This window comes from Gopherus flavomarginatus, chromosome 5 (genome assembly GCF_025201925.1).
Source record: "Gopherus flavomarginatus isolate rGopFla2 chromosome 5, rGopFla2.mat.asm, whole genome shotgun sequence".
Classification (NCBI taxonomy): Eukaryota; Metazoa; Chordata; order Testudines; family Testudinidae; genus Gopherus; species Gopherus flavomarginatus.
This window is the reverse complement of record NC_066621.1, coordinates 150,835,604-150,843,867: the sequence shown is the minus strand read 5'-3', so window position 1 is coordinate 150,843,867 and position 8,264 is coordinate 150,835,604. Positions and strand designations below refer to the sequence as shown.

General features: G+C 49.6%; 1 long non-coding RNA gene across 2 annotated transcripts; it reads left to right on the top strand.

Annotated features, from left to right (window-relative positions):
- The first annotated feature begins 398 nt into the window (after window positions 1-398).
- On the top strand, window positions 399-7,781 carry LOC127051000 (uncharacterized). Of its 2 annotated transcripts, XR_007774367.1 has the most exons (4): window positions 399-679; window positions 1,949-2,055; window positions 3,284-3,485; window positions 6,994-7,781. It is a non-coding gene; the product is annotated as an uncharacterized LOC127051000 (long non-coding RNA). The 2 variants fall into 2 exon arrangements; XR_007774368.1 differs by lacking the exon at window positions 6,994-7,781 and having other exon boundaries at window positions 3,284-4,847.
- The last annotated feature ends 483 nt before the right edge of the window (window positions 7,782-8,264 follow it).

The following is an 8,264-nucleotide window of genomic DNA, read 5'->3' as shown; positions in this document are numbered from 1 at the left end:
ATTTCTTTGCTGTGACTATCAACATGGATACTGACTGTGGGTTTTTGTGATGTGGAATCAAACTGAAACCATCAACTCGCTTCTTCTAGCCACTGAACTTGTAATATTTGGTTAGCAACGTACTTGTCAACCCTCTGGGACCCAGAGGCAGGACAATGATGCAAACAGAGGGTACACAAGAGAATTGTCAGCATGTGCCGTGTCTACTATCGTGCAAGGAACATTCTTGTGTGTGCTCAAAGATATGTTTGGTTCTAAAATAAGGGGCAGCTGATAAATTTGTTCACTCCGGAGTTTGAGCTGGTTGAGCTAGAGATGAAAGGCAAAACATCCAATAACCAATCCCATGAGCTATCCATATTTCCTCTTTCAAACGCTCATCCTGGATCTTAACATCCTGTTTTGCTCAGCGCATTCTGTGAGAATTAGCATGTTAGTGAGATAATCCATCCCTTATTGCTCGGTGAGGAGACATGACAAATCAGTTCTGGCTTATGTTCCTTATGAATGTGACTTCAAGGCTGCACTGGAGGATTTAGATATTGCTTTCTTTGAATAAGATACAGCCGTATCAGTTTGAACCACAAAAGGTTACAGCTCCCTCCAGGACCCAGTTAGACTCTTGGCGAGCATTAGAGGGATGCGAGGATGACAGACAGCTAAAAGATGCCAATTAATTGTAAGTAAACAACATGTTTTGTTGTTTGATTTCGAGGGGTTGGGGGAGGCACTAGAAGAAGACAAAACACCAAGCATACAGATTAGTCTTCTCTTGATCTCCTCTGTAGATACATGATAAATTGTAGTGTCACTTTCACAGCGCTCTAGTTAAGAGTCACTTTTGGCTGCATTGTTTCACTCTGTCATTTTGAAGCAGCTTCAGGGAGAAATTTGGCATGCCTGGGTTTAGCACAATATATTTTTCTCCTTGAAATTTTTTAAAGGGGAGGAGGGTTGCAGTTGTTTTGTTAGAACAAATGGGAGGAAAAATGGATGCTCGATGGCTTAGTAAAGACTAACATGCCACTATCATTGTTAAGTTCATGAAGTCCACAAAGGACCTTGCCATGACAATCGTTTAACCTGGAAAATGTTCAGATATACACTGATAGATCCCAGAACAAAACCCTAAGATTCTAGATACTGGGCCAGATCCTCAGCTGGTATAAACAGGCATAAATTTACTGAGGGCAATGGAGCTACCCCAGCTGACACCATTTGAGGATCCAGATCACAAAACCTAAGTCCTGTTTGCTACCAGATGTGCCACTTCAGACCTAAATTATGCAGACAGGCTCTCCAGTTTCTTAGGCACAACTGTACTAATGTCTGCAGTGCACAGAGAATTATGTGGCAGTATTAATTTTATTCTAAAAAGGTACCACACCGTGAAAATACCCAGTCTGTTTGTCCTGTAGCAATGCAGACCACTCCTGCATTGCTTCTGCTGACCCCCTCCTGGGGGACATGCAGTTCAGAACTGTGCACGGAGGGGGAAGACCTAAATCACATCAGAGTGGAGTTCTAGATTATTGCTGGGTGACATTTTTCACACACAACTTTTTTCAATGAAAAATGCTGATTTGGTTTCACTGAAATATTCTGTGAGTTTGTGTCCATTTCACCAAATTGCTTCGGTGAGAAAAAAAAAACATTAAAAAACAATCCTGAAAAAATCCAAAACATTTCATTTTCACATTTTTGAAACAAAATGTTTCCATTTTTTTGGTTCAAAAAATTCTGTGTGATTCATGGTTTTCTTCAATTTCATGTAAAAAAATCAGAAATATTAAAAAATGCTGAACATCTAAATGAAACATTTCAATTGACCCAAAACTGTGGGCTTTTTTGATGTGTGTGTGGGGGTTGTACTTTTTGATTCATCAAAATTTTTTTTGGTTAAACCTGAAACAATTTTTTCCCTGTTTCCCCCCCCCCCCATTGACAGTGAACTGAGGAACCTGTTAGTCACCCAGCTCCACTCTGGATGTTCATAAAATCATGGAACTGGAAGGGACCTCTAGAGGTCATCTAGTCTAGTCCCCTGCACTCAAGGTAGGTAAGTATATGTTAGCTTCGTCCTCCTACAAGCCTCTCCTATTCTCCACAAGACAGGCCTTCTGCTCTTCCAGCCCTCTGAGGGTGTGTCTAAACTGCAGTCTGTGGTGTGAGTAGACATACCCGCGCTAGCTTTACTTGTGCTTGCATAGCTAAAAATAGCATGGACAATGTGGCAACACGGGGTTCAGCATGGGCTAGCGATGCGAATATGCACCTAAGCCACCCTGTGTGCGTCTACATCTGCATCTACACTGCTTCTTCTACACTGCTATTTCTAGCTGTGCTAGCATGGGTAAAACTAGCTTCGATATGTCTCCTCGAGCTGCAGTCCCTCCTCGGATTGCAGCACTGGAGTTCGGATGGGGCAGGTTTACTCTCATTCTTGCTGCAGTTCTGAATTGTACATGATCTCCTCTTCGCTGCTTGTCTTTCAAAGAGCCGCGAGGTTATGTAGGCCCCATGAAGGGCAGAGTGGGAGGCTTGAATGTGATGCATTAAGCTAATGCTGGGATTCAGGAGACAGATGGCGTAATGGCGGAAGAAGGGTATGTCTATGCTGCGATAAAAGAGCCGTGATATGGCTGCAGCTGGCCGGGATCAGCTGACTTGGGCTCGGGCTGCGGGGTGATAGAATTGCAATGAGGACATTCAGGCTTGGGCTGGAGCCCAGGCTCTGAGACCTCGCGATGGGGTGGGTCTCAGAGCCCGAGCCCACGCCCATGTGTATACACTGCAGTTTTTAGTCCTGCAAGCCCCAGACAGCTGACCTGGGCTCTGAAACTCAGTGCTGTGGGATTTTTTACCACAGTGTCGACCTACCCAAAGGTGGCTGGGCCGTACATTCTGGGCAGACTGAAGGAGGGGAGAGGAGGAGTGTATAATGACCAAGACCTGGGCAAGAGAGAAAGATGTGACAGGACATAGCAGGCGACTGGATATGGGGGAATGACAGCAACTGGTCAAAGGTGAGGCAAAGCTTGTGAGCCCGAGATGGGAATGAGAGCGGAGCTGTGCACGTGACAATTGGTTCAATCATATGCTTGTTGTATGTTACTTGGCTTGGGGCTATTGTAGTGCTGCAGGCAGCTGCTGCATAAATATACAAAATCCCTTTGGGGTCTTGTATGGTTGCTTTTTTACTCAATCTTGTCAAAAAGGGGTTGCTCAAAACCCTGCTCTCGTTCTCCATGTTCACAGGAGTCTTGTGTTCTTTTTCTTTTAGCACCTGGTGAGTGGGAAGATGGGTCGCACCATGTCCCCGGAAGAAAAGGAACGCCCTGGAGGACAATAGTTCAGAAAAGCTCTCTGAGCGTTGGGTGTCTTAATTTGAAACAGGTTGAGAAGTGAGTTCCCCAAGGCGGCTACACTGTATTTAAAGAGGAGGGAAGAATTTAAAACGCAGGGCTAGAAAGTGAGAGACAAAGGTGAGTGAGGTAATGTCTTTTATTGGACCAACTTCTGTTGGTGAGAGAGACAAGCTTTCGAGGCACACAGAAGTTTCTGCAGGTCGTATCCTGGGTCATTTAACCACAGCCCTGTATGGGGCACAGTGCAGGACGGCACCTTCCTGATCCTGCTGGTGGTATTATCTATTTATAATTTGTATTACAGTAAACCTGCCCCACCGCACCCAACTGAGATCAGGGTCCTGTTGCGCCGGGTATTGCACATCCACATAGAAATATATAGTCCCTGCCCCAAAGAGCTTGCAATGTAAAAAGACAAGATGGCCCAAAGAGCAGGTGGAAAGTTGGCCCAGTGGCCAGGGCACTAGCTTGCAATTCATTAGACCCAGGTTCTATTCCCTGCTCTGTTACATGCTTCCTATGAGATCTTAGGCAAGTCACTCAGGGCAGCGTTTCTCGATGACCGGACAGGTGCCGGTCCCTGAGATCTCCCTGGCACAGTTTAGGAAAGCAGCAGGCCAGTATCGAAAAGCTTGAGAAATGCTGACTTAGGGTCCACATCTGCACTGCAGCTGAGAGGTGTGACTCCCAGTGCTGGTAGACATACACACACTAGCTCGTCCCAAGGTAGCACCTGGCAATAACTGTGTGTGGGTGCAAGGACATAGTGAGGGCTTGGGCTAGCAGCCAGAACACAATCCCCACCCCCGCCCCAGGTATGCACCTGGTCACCCCCATGGCTATTTTCAGGTGCTGTTTGTATGTCTACCTAGCTGGGAGTGACTTCTCCCAGCCTAAAGCCCTACTCTTACTTGCTCGGTGCCTTGGTCAGCCATTTGCCCAGCCCTTCTCTGACTCACAGGGTTGCTGGGAGGAGACGATTTCATAGCACTTTGGACACTGCGGTTCCAGGGCCATGTAAGTACAGACTGTGCATAAGTATTTGGCAGGTGGAGAACTGAGCCCAAACAGATGATATGACTCCCTTCAGGTCACACAGCCTCTGTGCCCTAGCTGGGAACTGAACCCACATCTCCTGAGTCCCAGTCCAATGCCTGCACCAAGGAGACCCTTCTTCTCTCTAGGGAGGGGTTTCCTCTGCCCGAGGGGGCGCTCCAGGAAGGACTGTGCTGGGTAAGGCAGGTCTTTAGGGAGTTCTGGGGGCATGTGCATGCTGCAGGATCTGGAACAGCCTGCTCCACTCCATTCCTGGCTAGCTCCAGGATCAGTGTGGAGGGGTCATAGAGTAGGGCTGGGACTGTGCCTCCTCTCTGCCTCTCCCCACCCACTTGGTAATGATCTGTGCTCAGGATGGGGGCCACACTGAGAGAGCAGTTCCTGCACTTCCCCCAAGCCCAGGAACTGCACTTGTCTGTGGTCAGTGCAGGGCCGGTGCAAGGAAGTTTCGCACCCTAGGCGAAACTTCCATCTTGCCACCCCCAGCCCTGCAGCAGCTCCTCGCCCTGAAGTGTGCCCCCCGCCCCCGCGGCAGCTCCCCACCCCCTGGCCCAACGAGCCCTGCAGTACCTCCCCATCTCAGCTCACCTCTGCTCTGCATCCTCCCCGAGCACGCTGTCCTGCTCTAATTCTCCTCCCAGGCTTGCGGAGCCAAACAGCTGATTGGCGCCGCAAGCCTGGGAGGTGGGAGAAGTGAAGTAGCAACTGCGCAGTGGAACCCCTGGGCTGCCGGTGGCACGCTGACCCAGGCATGGGTGGCAAGTTTGTAGAAATTTTGGTGGGGCCCAGAACCTGCCCCCCCAAACTCCACCCCCTTTAGCCTAAGGCTCTGGGAGGGGTTTGGGGGAAGAGCTCTGGGGTGCAGGTCCTGAGCTGGGGATTAGGGTGCAGGAGAGGTGCAGGCTTTGGGATGGAGTTTGGGTGCTGGGTGCAGGCTCTGGGCTGGGGCAGGAGGTGGGTGTGCAGGAGGGGGTGAGGGGTGCAGGCTTTGGGATGGAGTTTGGGTGCAGGCTGGGGGTGGGGGTGTAGGAAAGGGTGAGGGGTGCACGCTCTGGGAGGGAGTTTGGGGGTGGGAAGAAGTGTGTGGGAAAGAGGAGGTGGTGCACGCTCTGGGAGGGAGTTTGGGGATAGGAGGGAGCGCAGGGGGATGAGGATTGGGGTTGAGGATGAGGGGTTCATGCTGCAGGGGGGCTGAGGGCTGGGGAAGAGGATTAGGGTGCAGGGGCATGAGGATTGGGGTTGAGGATGAGGGGTTCATGATGCGGGGGGGCTCAGGGCTGGGGCAGAGGATTAGGGTGTGGGAGGCTGAGGGGTTTGCGGTGTTGGAGAGACTCAGGGTGAGGGCAGAAGCATAGGGTAAGGGCAGCCTGCCCTGCCATGGGGGGCACTAGGACCCTGGGACAGCAGACAGCAGTTCTGCAGGGAGCCGCTCTACTCCAGCAACAGAAGCAGGCAGGGGAGAGACGCTGCGTTGCTTTCTGGGAGGCACAGACGCGGCGGGGCGTGTCGGGGGAGACCCGCGGGGGTCGGGCCGGGGCCAGGGCCCGATCCAGGCAGGGTGCTCGAGCACTGCAAACATATAGAACCTGCCCCCTATAAACCCTGGGCTGCTGGCTGCCGCGGCGGCGCCCTGACCCAGGGGACACCCTGGGCTGCCGGCTGCGGATGCTGCCAGCAGCTCCGAGTCCCTCTCGATCCCAGCAGCAGCGGCCGTTCAACCACTTAAAAAAAATTTGGGGGCACTGCTTTTTGGCGCCCCCAAATCTTGGCGCCCTAGGCAACTGCCTAGTCTGCCTAAATGGTTGCACCGGCCCTGGGTCAGTGCACAGGTCAGGGGAAGCTCTTTGCTCCCTACCAGCCCCCTCTTCTCTGCAGCATGCAGGAGCCAGTCACAATCTGCACCACGATCCTTCAGAATATTCCAGCATGAACACAGGAAGAATCATGGGCTTCCTAGTCCCAGAAGGCCTGGGCTGTGTGCTGGGGCATTCAGGATCCTCTCCCGCACACTGCAACGGATAGAGAAGTGGGTCAAGGGCAGAGAACATTATGGGACAGCAGGGATTTGAGCTGAACTTTGTTTATTTGACACATGTAGCTGCACCTGCTTTTAGTGCCCTCAGGGCCTGAAAAGAAAGGCTGGGATGATTACCCTGCATCCACTGGATGGCTGCTTCACATGCATGTATCTGAGCAGCTTGAGATTTAATCCAGCTCATCTGGAGGGTCTCTGTGCCCTGGACCAGACACAAGAGGAGTATCTTCCGGGGGAAGGGCCACTAGTCCTGGCTTTATTTTGAACATACTGAAGCTTTTCAGTGAAAGGTCAGAGGTTAATTGTGTTAAACATTTGGAACTTGGCAACGAACGGTAGTAATGGAGCAAACATAAGGGACTAGCGTATGTTATAAAATACTCTGTAGTGATGCTGGCCTAGGACGATTTACATAGAAAGCCAAGCATATGGCATGCTTTATCACTGTCATCATCTGTCAGGACATGTGCTGCCACCTAATTATACAGCCACATTTTGTCTTTTCCATTTGACGTCTTGTCGTGTTTCCCACAGAGACCAAGGAAGGAGGAAATCATCACGTTTCCTGTACAATGGGAACATGGTAGGACCAAGGCACTTGGGTGCAGTCAGTATTGAGCACCTCCAGTGTAATGATGAGAGACAGGTAAGAACCTAGATGGGCAGTGTGACATTATTGACATAAACTTGGACCGTATAGATCATTGTTGCAACCAAGGTCCTGTAATGGCACCAAATCTTTTATAAAGGGGGTCAAATAAGGTGTCTAAGACAAGGTTATGGTTTGGTGGTTATAATTATGCTGTCTATATGTGTGTATCATTTTTGTGATTGAACTTATGAATATTGGCTCTATACTATCTGTATTTCAAACTTATGCTATGCTTCTGGGTGACACCCAGACAAGCTGGTGTCAGCTCTGCCTAGCTGCTTGATGGCCCATTGAGAGAAGGCAGATATGCCTTGTGACTCAGCAAAGTATGCTGGGACTTGCCCATGTGACTCCAAACTCCATTTTGCTGTAATTTTCCCCAGTAAGAATAAAGAGCTGATCTTACACCTGGAAAAAAGGCTGATGCCTCATCTCCATCTTGTCTTCAGTCCTGCTTCATACCTCTGGAGAAACTTTGCTACAAACTGACTTTGCTACACAAAGGACTGATGACCCATCCCAGCAGGGGATGTACTCCAGAGACTTGATTTGAACCTGCAGTTTATTTCATCATTGCTACAAGCCCGAACCAAGAACTTTGCCGTTACTGTATGTAATTGATTCCATTTAACCAATTCTAGCTCTCATCTATATCTTTTTCCTTTTATGAATAAACCTTTACACTTTAGATTCTAAAGGATTGGCAACAGTGTGATTTATGGGTAAGATCTGATTTATATATTGACCTGGGTCTGGGGCTTGGTCCTTTGGGATCAGGAGAACCTTCTTTCTTTTACTGGGGCATTGGTTTTCATAACCATTTGTCCCCGTAGCGAGTGGCACTGGTGGTGATACTGGGAAACTGGCATGTCTAAGGGAATTGCTTGTGTGACTTGTGGTTAGCCAGTGGAGTAAAACCAAAATCTCTGTTTGGCTGGTTTGGTTTGCCTTAGAGGTGGAAAAACCCCAGCCTTGGGCTGTAACTGCTTTGCTTTAAGCAATTTGTTCCAAATTGGCACTCTCAGTTGGGTCCTGCCAGAACCAGCATCGTTACAGGCAGATAGGACTTCCCTACAGAAACACTGTGTGGATTCTGTATTCATGCTGGTTGAAGTGCCCAGAAGAGAGCCCATGTAGGCCTTAAGTCCTGTGA